Here is an 11,616-nt window from a genome sequence, read left to right as displayed (position 1 = left end):
TGGTTCTCTCAGTTTACCATTTTTCCAATGTTAAATTCAGTTCTCTACATTTCTACAGCAATATGAGAATGGTTTTTTTTTATAAAAAATCCTCATGAAAATTCTCCACCATTTTAGTGCAAATTTCTGCAAATAAACACATTTTTGTAGGCAGTGTTGACAAAGGTACACATTTTTGCAAGCTATTTCTCATCATCTCATGCCTTTTTGCATGTTATTTTCACTCATGTATTCATTTTTATGCACATTTCCCCCTAATATATGCATTTTTATAAAAGATGTTTAGTTGGTGAACTGCATCCCAAAATTCTGATAAATGCAAATTTTGAAGGATGGCTGTGTTTCGGTTCTCATATTGTTTTGGAAATTGCGAATTTGATAAATTCTGCTTGCAATGCGAATTGAAATTCTCACCCATCCCTAGCCAGCAGTAGCTTCACTCCTGAATGGGCTTTGGATCCGCCCTTCTTTAGACTAAAGCTGGTATAAATTATGTTGGCTTCCCATAGTTAGGATTCTTCTCTTAGAGGTTCTGGCTCTTTAAGAACTACCATACTGTGCCTACACAGATTCAAAAACGCCTTAATTAAAACAATGGTACACTCTACAAAATGAACAGCATTTTTCTCTTTGAACGAGGAACAAGAAAGTTCTATTCGCTAGTACAAATGGATTCACAGAAAAACAGATTGTTTTAGGATGATCTTACTCCTGCTTCAGTCTGTACTCTTCCTCTTCTTCCCTGCTGTAGATCTTGATAACCTGAGTGACAGAAAACCCTATATCCACTTTCCCTAATGACAGAACTATCCCATGTGATCTCAGACAGTGATATAAGCTTACCACTGTCAATTGCTTTCGAGCTCCACTTGTATCTCATCCATCTCTCTGCTTGTGTATGGAAGACACCTTACAGGGGAAAGTATTTTACAGAAAAAACCCCAGGTAATCATATATGATGTTGCAACAGTATTTAAACTAGGTGGGACCACTGGCCATCATCTGTTAATATGTCTACTGTTTGTAAAGTCTGTTTTACTGCTGTATTGTAATGAATATTTTATGCCAACTTATGTAAAGTGCTTAGAGGCATTTTTATTAAGCAATATATACATCTTGTCAAATAAATACAGCTCTTTAGATCCCTGCAATATTACAGAACTTAAAAAAACAAGGGAGTGGAGAGAAGTGAGATATCAACATTGGAATGCAACTTGTACCTAGATCTTACTATAAACTCCCTTTCTATGCCTCTAGTTCATATTCTCAACAACCAAATCTTCAACACTAGACCATAGGGGAGTGCCCAGTCCACAGGCAAGATTAGACTACCAGCCTCAGAATGTTTAATGTGATATGAGGGCATTGTAGGATCACAAGAAATTTTGATGTGAAGAGCTGTCTTTCTGTCCCCACTAATAGAAGTCCATAATACTCCCTTGGTAGTTAATATACTAGCAAATGTAATTGTTAGTTTCAAAGGCTGTCAATGACTTTAAATGAAAGTACTGGGGATCAAAATAGCTAGCCCATTTTCTGTCTGTGAAAAAAAATCCTGCTGAATGTGAAGGAGACAAGTAGTAAAAACTGCAAAAGATAAATGATCTGTCTCATAAAAAAAACTTGGATAGCAGCAGCTGACATTTATCATCAGAGTCAGGTAAAAATGTCTAGCAAGGACCAGCTGCATTTTGTCCAAGTTTGCTCAGCTGTCTTGTACATCCCAGAATTATGAATCTCCATTTTATATACCAATGTATAATCTGGCACATAGAAAGTAGAAGACCAAAACCAAGGAATATAACAGTCAACTCAGGTTTTGACATAAAGTGGGTTTTTCAGTTCCTTTCTGGAAGATGGGTGGATCTCCCCCACCAATATATTTTGAAATAATTTGGGCTAAAACAATCATTACCCGTAAATAATAATCTGGATTTGAAATTAGGTTGAATTGGGCACTAGTGCAAGACAACGATAGAATTGTTGTTTGCAAGGAATACAAACCCTAACATAGCTGGAGAAATGCATTGCAAAATTTGGAGAATTTTGAATTTTGTAGTAAGACTATCTTTCAATTCATGTATTGTTTTGGACGTGAGTATTAAGTAGGTTCACTTTAAACTAGGTCTTTCATGAGGAAAGAGTGAGAGATGTATCAGTGCTGGTACGCAAAACAAATTCCTGCGCTCAGAATTCTTTACTTCTAAATGTGTATCTTTTTCACTAGGATCCAGTTGGTAGATCTGGGAGTCTAGCAAAAAACAAAGCAGATTCTGGAAGCCCAAACTCTGCATCCTAAACTTAGATGCATCCAAACTCAAAGGAAGGCAATGGTAAACCACCTGTGAATACCTCTTACCATGAAAAACCTATGAACAGAGTATCCAAAATGCAACACAAGATAGTGCTGGAAGATGAGACCCCAAGGTCAGAAGGCACTCACCGAGCTACTGGGGAAGAAAAAAGCACGAGGATGAGTAGCACTGTGACTAATGACACAGCTGGGTCAAAGCCGAAAAGAAGCCTAGAAGCTGATGCGCACAGATGCGAAGGGAGAGTCCAGCGTTGTACGACGCACACAATAGGAACATGAAATGTGAGAAGCATGAACCAAGGAAAATTAGAAATTGTCAAGCAAGAAATGGAATGTATCAACATTACAATATTTGGCGTGGGTGAATTAAAATGGATGGGAATGGGACATTTTCAATCAGACAACTACAAAATATTTTATGCAGGAAATGAGAAATTAAGAAGAAACGGGGTTGCTTTAATAGTGAGAAGTGATGTAGCAAAAGCAATTAGGAGCTACAACGCAAGGTCTGAGTGAGTTATATCAATGAGATTAAACGGGAAACCTATTAACATAACCATCATCCAAGTCTATGCTCCAACATCAAATGCAGAAGAAGAAGAATTGGAGAGATTTTACGCAGAAGTATAGGAAGAAATTGATCACACACTAAAACAAGATGTGCTGATAATCATGGGGGACTGGAATGCAAAAGTAGGGAACAGAGAAGAACTAGGAATTGTGGGGAAATGGGGCTTAGGAGACAGAAATGAAGCAGGAGAAAGACTTATTGAATTCTGTGAAGCTAATAATTTGTTTCTTGCAAACACTTTTTTTGAGCAACCAAAAAGACGACTGTACACGTGGACATCACCAAATGGTCAATATAGGAATCAAATTGATTATATAATTGGTAGCAGAAGATAGAGAAGTTCCATACTTTCTGTGAAAACAAGACAAGGAGCAGACTGCGGTACAGATCATGAACTGGTCGTATTGAAAATCAGAGTAAAGCTAAAAAACAACAACAAAGCAATCATAATGCCAAAATACAATTTAAATAACATCACCGAAGAATATAAAGATCAAATAAGGAACAGATTTGAGGCTTTAAACTTAGTTGACAAAGAACCAGAAGAACTATGGAATGAAGTCAGAGACATGATCAGGAAAGGATGGAAAAAGACATCTACTTAAAAAGAGAGAAAGACCTCAATGGATGACTGAAGAAACCCTTAAAAAAGAGAAAGAAAGCAAAAGCAAAAGGAGATAGAAACACGGTTAGAACCCTAAATGCAACAATACAGCGACTAGCACGTAGGCACAAAGAGAACTATTACAATAGTTATTGTATAGAAATAGAAGAGGACAACAAAGAACAAGAGCCCTATTACAAAAGATTAGAGAAATGAAAGGGAAATTTAAACCAAGAGTTGGGATGTTGAATAATCAACAGGGGAACACACTCACTGACTGAGATGAAATAAAAGGAAGATGGAAGCAATACACCGAAGAACTCTATAAAAGAGATGCAAGGATGACAGATTCATTCACGGAGGAACTGTATGATGAAGAACCAGAAATTTTAGAATGTGAGGTGAAAGCTGCTCTTAAAATACCTGGAAGAAACAAATCACCAGGAACAGATGCCATGCCAATAGAGTTGCTAGAAGCTACTGAGACTGAATCTGTCCAAATTTTGACAAAAATTTGTTAAGAAATATGGAAAACTAAACAATGGCCCACAGACTGGAAGCATTCAATATATATCCCAGTTCTAAAGAAAGGGGATCCCAGGGAATGTAGTAATTATCGAACTATTGCCTTAATATCCCATGCAAGTAATGCTCAAGATTCTACAACAAAGGCTCTTACCATATATGGAGCAAGAAATGCCAGATGTCCAAGCTAGATTTAGAAAGGGAAAAGGTGCCAGAGATCATATCGCAAACATACATTGGATAATGGAGCTGACCAAGGAATTTCAGAAGAAAATCACCCTGCGCTTTATATATTACAGCAAAACCTTTGACTGTGTAGATCATGAAAACTATGGAATGCTTTAAAAGAAATAGGGGTGCCACAGCATCTGATTGTCCTGATACGCAACCTATACTCTGCACAAGAGGCTACTGTATGGACAGAATATGGAGAAACCAATTGGTTCCCCACTGGAAAGGGTGTGAGACATAGGTGCATTTTATCACCGTATTTGTTTAATCTATACGCAGAACATATAATACGGAAAGCGGGATTGGACCAAGATGAAGGAGGTATGAAAACTGGAGGGATATGCAGACATTACCATACTATTAGCAGAAACCAGTAATGATTTGAAACAAATGCTGAAACAAAAGCACAAAAGCAGGACTACAGCTGAACGTCAAGAAGACTAAAGTAATGACAACAGAAGATTTATGTAACTTTAAAGTTGACAATGAGGACATTGAACTTGTCAAGGATTATCAATACTTCAGCACAGTCATTAACCAAAATGGAGACAACAGTCAAGAAATCAGAAGAAGGCTACGATTGGGGAGGGCAGCTATGAAAGAATTAGAAAAAGCCCTCAAATGCAAAGCTGTATCACTAAACACTAAAATCAGGATCATCCAGACCATGGTATTCCCCATCTCTATGTATGGATGTGAAAGTTGGACAGTGAAAAAAACAGATAAGAGAAAAATCTAGTCATTTGAAATGTGGTGTTGGAGGACAGCTTTGCGCATACCACGGACTGTGAAAAAGACAAACAATTGGGTGTTGGAACAAATTAAACCAGAACTGTCACTAGAAGCTAAAATGATTAAACTGAGGTTATCATACTTTGGACACATTATGAGAAGACATGATTCACTAGAAAAGACAATAATGCTGGGAAAAACAGCAGGGAGTAGAAAAAGAGGAAGGCCAAACAAGAGATGGATTGATTCCATAAAGTAAGCCACAGACCTGAACTTACAAGATGTGAACAGGGTGATTCATGACAGATGCTCTTGGAAGTCACTGATTCATAGGGTCGCCATAAGTCATAATTGACTTGAAATCACACAACAAGAACAGCAACAACACTCTGCCCATCTCTGAAACAGACCCACTAGTATCCTCTGGGAAGGATGAATGGCAATGACAGACAGAGTTTGGCTGCTTTAGCTATGACATAAAAGCCACTACTAAAGCTGGCACTGCTAAACTGTTTAAAATGGGGGGAAAGTAAATGTAAGAAATCCATATAAAATTCTAAGCACTCTTTGCTCTTCCAAATCATTCCCCAAATCTCTTTTCATTTCAGAGATTTGTTTAAAATATCCCCCCCCAAAAAAACCCAAAGGAGACTAGTCCTAGTAACTCCTCAATTAGGGTCAGTTCTCTAAATTGGGGTGTGTGTGTGTGAAATAATGGTGTTTATCCAGATCTATCTATCTATCTATCTATCTATCTATCTATCTATCTATCTATCTATCTATCTATCTATCTATCTATCTATCTATCTATCTATCTATATCCCACCCTTTCTCCCAGTAGAAGCCCAGGGTGGCAAACAAAAGCACTGAAAATACTTTAAAACATCATAAAAATAGACTTGAAAATATATTAAAAATCTTTAAAAACATTTTCAAAAAAAGCTTTAAAAACATTTTTTTTAAAAAAAGAAAAAATATTTAAAAACATATTAGAAAGCAATTCCAACACAGATGCAGACTGGGATAAGGTCTCTACTTAAAAGGCTTGTTGAAAGAGGAAGGTCTTCAGTAGGTGCCGAAAAGATAACAGAGATGGCACCTGTTTAATATTTAAGGGGCGGGAATTCCAAAGGGTAGGTGCCACTCTTATTGCCAGGTGAAGCCCCAGGTTTACTTGGGGTGGGGGAACGAACAGTTGATATTCCAAGTAAATCTCTGCCATGGCTGGTACTCGGAGCTACAATTCCTAGTCACCATTATGATAAAATCCAGGTACTCCATACCATAACTGTGCACACACCCAGCATTTTTTGAGAAGTCTCTAAAAAGAGATGCATTTTTTTTCTGAACGGCCACTGGGAAAGCTTGCAGTTACCAAGGCAGTAATTGGATTTAGCTAAAGAAAGTATTCATCCATCACTATCCACAGTGGGCTTCCTGCTCAAATTATATATATATTCACTCATAGGCAAAACACCTTGCGGTTTAAGAATGTACCTATAGCCCACAGATATTTCTATCAAACTTTAAAAAGCAGGGAAATTGGGCAGCTATAGTGAATGCACCAGGGGAGCAGGAGACCTGACTTCCTCTCTGAGATATTGGACTGCCCTACAAATTGGTCAAAATGCAAACACCATTTGGGTTGGTCTTTCACAGTCCAATCCACTTCCTGTGTACCTTGAAAGAATTTGGTAGCATGTGCCTCTGAGCATATGGTGAATTTTCCTGCTTTTTAATCTGGCAGGTAAGAAATGGGATCCTGTCCAAGTTTGCTGAGAATGGATTGATCATTTGCATGCTTATTGAGTTAAATGGGATTTACTTCTATGCAATCTTGGTTAGGATAGGAAAAACTGACCATGGGGGGTAGGAGGGGGAGTGGGAAGGGGAAGGAACGTATTGGAGGGGGGCAAAGGAAGGGGGAGGGGAAGGCAGGTTTGATCATTTCCATGTTTATAGAGTTCAATGGTATTCACTTCCGTGCAATCATGCTTAAGATAGGTAAAACTGACCATGGGGAGGAGGGAGGGGAGGGGAGGAGAGGGGGAGGAGGGGGGAGGGGAAGGAGGGAATTGGAAGGGGATGGGGAGGGAGGGACAAAGGGAGGGGATAGGAGGGAGGAGACGGGAGGGTGGGTTTGATCATTTGCATACTTTTTGAGTTCAATGGGATTTATTTCTATGCAATCATGTTTGAAAATGGAAATGGACTGCCTTCAAGTCAATCCCCACCTATGGCGACCCTTTGAATAGGATTTTCATGGTAAAAGGTATTCAGAGGTGGTTTCACCATTGCCTTCCTCTGAGTCTGAGAGACAGTGACCAGCCCAAGGTCACCCAGTCAGCTTCATGGCTGTGTGGGGATTCGAACCCTGCTCTCCCAGGTCGTAGTCCAACACTGACCCAGGGCAGAGGCAGGGAGGGGAAGAGGACGGGGAGGGTTTAATCAAAATAGCACTCCACTTACCTGGGAGTAAGCCCCACTGAACTCAGTGTGATTTACTTCTCAGTAGACATTTTCCTCCTTCCCTTTAAAATAATTGCAAGCATACAGAAGCTCTGCTCCACTTACCTGAGAGTAAACCCCACTGAACTGAATGGGATTTACTTCTGAGTAGACAACTTTCCTCCTTCCTTCCCTGAAGCTCATTTTACTGCCTTCCTTCCCTGAAGTTCATTGCTAGCACACAGAAGCACCACTCCACTTACCTGGGAGTAAGCCCCACTGCACTCAATGGGACTTACTTCCAAGTACACTTTTTAAAAATTGCAGAGTCCTTCAAAGCTTCCCCCCCCATTTTTTGACTCTTTCCTTCCCTCAAGCTTGATTGAGCAAGTGGGGAAGGCAGGCAGTGGGAGAGAGTGCGGGTGACCTTGGGCCAGTCACTGCTTCTCAGCCTCAGAGGAAGGCAATGGTAAACCCCCTCTGAATACTGCTTACCATGAAAACCCTATTCATAGGGTCACCAACACAACAACATGAGCAGACACATAGGCAAACTCCCCTCCTTTTCTCTGCCCCCCTGAACTGTTTCTTCTAAGGGGCTGGAATCCTAATCCTTCTTACCTGGGACTAAGTCCCACCGAACTGAATCAGATTTACTTTAGACTAGGTTTGGGGTTAGGATTGTACTATGAATGTAATCAAATTTAATTTTGTAAAAATTAATTGGGTGGTAGAACAAATTAAACCAGAACTGTCACTAGAAGCTAAAATGATGAAACTGAGGTTATCATACTTTAGACATACAGTAAGAAGACATGTTTCACTAAAAAAGACAATAATGCTGGGGAAAACAGAAGGGAGTAGAAAAAGAGGAAGGCCAAACAAGAGATGGATTGATTCCATAAAAGAAGCCACAGACCTGAACTTACAAGATCTGAACAGGGTGGTTCATGAGAGATGCTGTTGGAGGTCGCTGACTTGAAGGTACATAACAACAACAAGCCCCATTGAATACGTGAGATTTACTTCTGAGTAGACATTTTTAGAATTACAGTGCGAGCCCTCAGAATCTTTCCCCCTTCTCTCTCTTCTGCCCTTCTCCCAAAATACCACTCCACTTACCTGGGAGTAAGCCCCACTGAACTCAGTGTGATTTACTTCTGAGTAGACATTTTCCTCCTTCCCTTCAAAATCATTGCAAGCATACAGAAGCTCTGCTCCACTTACCTGGGAGTAAGCCCCACTGAACTCAGTGAGATTTACTTCTGAGTAGACATTTTATCGCCTTCCTTCCCTTCAAGCACATTGCTAGCACACAGAACCTCCACTCCACTTACCTGGGAGTAAGCCCCACAGCACTCAATGGGACTTACTTCCGAGCAGACTTTTAAAAAATTGCAGAGTCCTTCAAAGCTCCCCCCCATTTTTTGACTCTTTCCCACTCACCCCCATTCTGCTGCTGCTTTCTCCCTCCATCAGTCGTTTTCTCTGTCTCTCTCACGTGCTTCCTCACACAGAGCAAGCTCAGCAGAAGGCCAGTGTGAGTCTCATGTCTGTTGCCCACCAATCACAGGAGCAGACTTCCCCTGCTTCCTCCAAGTAACTGGAAGGGGAGGAGGAGGGAGAGTGAAACGAAAGAACTCTTCTGCGCATGATCCACTGTAATGCATTTTTTAATAAATTAATTAAAAATAAACCATGCCTTTTTTTAATTTAAACCTACTACAGATGAAGTACTGTGTTTGGGGCAAGCTCAGGAATTTGATTAGGGATACCTTACAGTCATCTCTGAGTTGTAATCAATGACAACAGATTATGACAATTTCTCAAGAAAAAAGTCCAAACAGCTTCTAGTTTTTTTCTCTCCCGTTTTTCAGTTTAACCTGTGGATTCTCGAGGGGGGGGGGGTTGTGTATCACCAAGAAAACTTCCAGAGCTGTAGAGCAAGCGATTCTGAATCCAACAGTATAAGCCTTGTAAGTTTTTGTTTTGAATTGGAACTACAGAAAGCACCAGAAAGGGGTGTGTGGGGTATTTTCATTTAACATGGTAGAACACGAAAAATCCCTACTGACTATAGTATACAGCCACTCTCGTGGCTGTATAATCTGGCTTCATACCTTTAGTTATGTTATGGTATTTTATTTTATTTTTATTCCACAGGCTTCTCTGCTAAGCTTTTGTATGACATGGCTCTTGACAGTGTAAAATCGACTCCTGATGAATTCATGAAATGTGTCACACTGTCTTGCCACTGACTGCAAAGGAGAACTGCAAGGGACAATTTGAGCAATTTTAGCTTGGCCAGGAAAGATAAAGCAGTCCAAGTTGGCAGATGGGTACACACACACACACCAAGGAGACAGGATCACAGTTAAAAACCAAGCATTTAAAAAATGATCTGCCATTCACAACAAAAGCCTTCCATAATAAAATGGTATTTCATAACAAACAAACAAACAATTGCCATACTTCATGGGCCAAGGTCAACATGTTTGATAATGTAGGTGAATCCTCTGAGATGTTTCTTCATCCAGAACATCTCCCAGGAACAAGTTTCATTTTGAGATAATATCAGACACACAAAGCTGTTGTGTCTCTTCTGTACTTCTGTCTGGCTAACATCAGTCCTGTTGCCAGCCTTCCTTGTTAGATGGAGCAGCCACATTTCTAGGGGGAACATTTGAGGGGAGAGGTGCATAACACCAGTCAAACACCCCACTCCCTCTGGTGGAGAGGATGTGAAGGCCAGACCAGGGGAAGGGAAAGGTAACCTTACCCCTCATTCCTCCCTCATGCAGAGTGTGTGTGTGACATCGTGCTAAGGGAATTGCATATTGGGATTGTTAGTAAAATAAGGCTGGGAGATATAGAACAGGAAGGGGAGGATTTTGAACAGGTGGAGCAGAATGTGGCTGGAATAAAGAGGATGAAGACTGATCTCTGGTGTCTCTCTTAAATTGTCTACAATACAACAATTTTGGCAACGAAGGTGGGATGGTGCTTTTACCTTTGTCTCCCCCTCCACCTTTCCTTCAAACCCCGGGTGAGCCTGTGATTCCATTTACTTCTTGGATTAGAATGTTTGATACATATGTACTAGCCATTCATGATGAGGAACTTCCAGAAGCAAGAAAGAGTGCATTACTTATTCATTGTTTGGGAGCAGAAGCTCAGAGAATCTTCTATAATCTGCCTATTGTGGATGATAAATATGAGACAGCTTTGACTTCTTTAAGGAATTTCTTTGTGCCTAGAGTCAATATTGTGGCAGAATGCTATAAATATCACCAGCGGGGACAGAAGCATGGAGAAAAGACAGATCAATATACTGCTGTTTTAAGAGAATTAGCTGTTACTTGTAATTTTGGAAATATGGCAGAGGAAATGATTTGTGATCAGTTGATAGAGAAGACAGGGATGCCTCGCATCAGGGAACGCCTCTTGCTAGAACCTGACCTTACCCTACAGAAAGCCATGACAATTGCTAGCCAGATAGAAACTGCAGTGGCAGAAGCGAAGTTAATGGGTCAAAGCATGACAGAACCTGTACAAGCTGTGCAGCCTTTGCAACTGCAGAAAACAAAAAGATCTTTGGGCAATGTTAAAGATGGTGCAAATAAAACTTTGCAACCTGCAAAATGTGTACAATGTTACTGCTGTGGTTCAATACAACATGCAGCAAATTATGCTAACTGCCCTGCAAAGGAAGCTCAATGCAGACAGTGCGAAAAGAAAGGACATTTTGCACGGGTCTGCCAGAGTACCCAGTCCTTGCAACCTACAAATGAAGTTGCTGTACCAGAACTTACTGTTTTGAGCGTGGATGATCTTGCTCAGGCCTCTATAGTGGATATATTGACATGCATCGTAACAGTGTCTGCCCTTGCAGAAAACACTTCTCAGGATATTGAGTTGATGTTAGACACAGGCTCTGCAGTTTCCATACTACCCAAGTCAGTTTACATGCAATACTTTTGTAGCTCACCATTTACAGCACCTAAACTGCGTCTCATAAGTTATTCAAGGAATCCAATTGCAGTTCTTGGTTGTCTAGCAGCAAAAGTAGCATTTGAGAAAAATGCTGTGGCAGCTGAATTCTGTGTGGTTCCAGAGGGAACTCCCATTCTGGGCAGAGACCTGTTTGTTGCATTGCATATGCAAGTACTGAATGGGACTATCACTTCAATA

Source organism: Rhineura floridana, chromosome 4 (genome assembly GCF_030035675.1).
Source record: "Rhineura floridana isolate rRhiFlo1 chromosome 4, rRhiFlo1.hap2, whole genome shotgun sequence".
NCBI lineage: Eukaryota > Metazoa > Chordata > Lepidosauria > Squamata > Rhineuridae > Rhineura > Rhineura floridana.
This window is presented reverse-complemented; position numbering follows the sequence as displayed.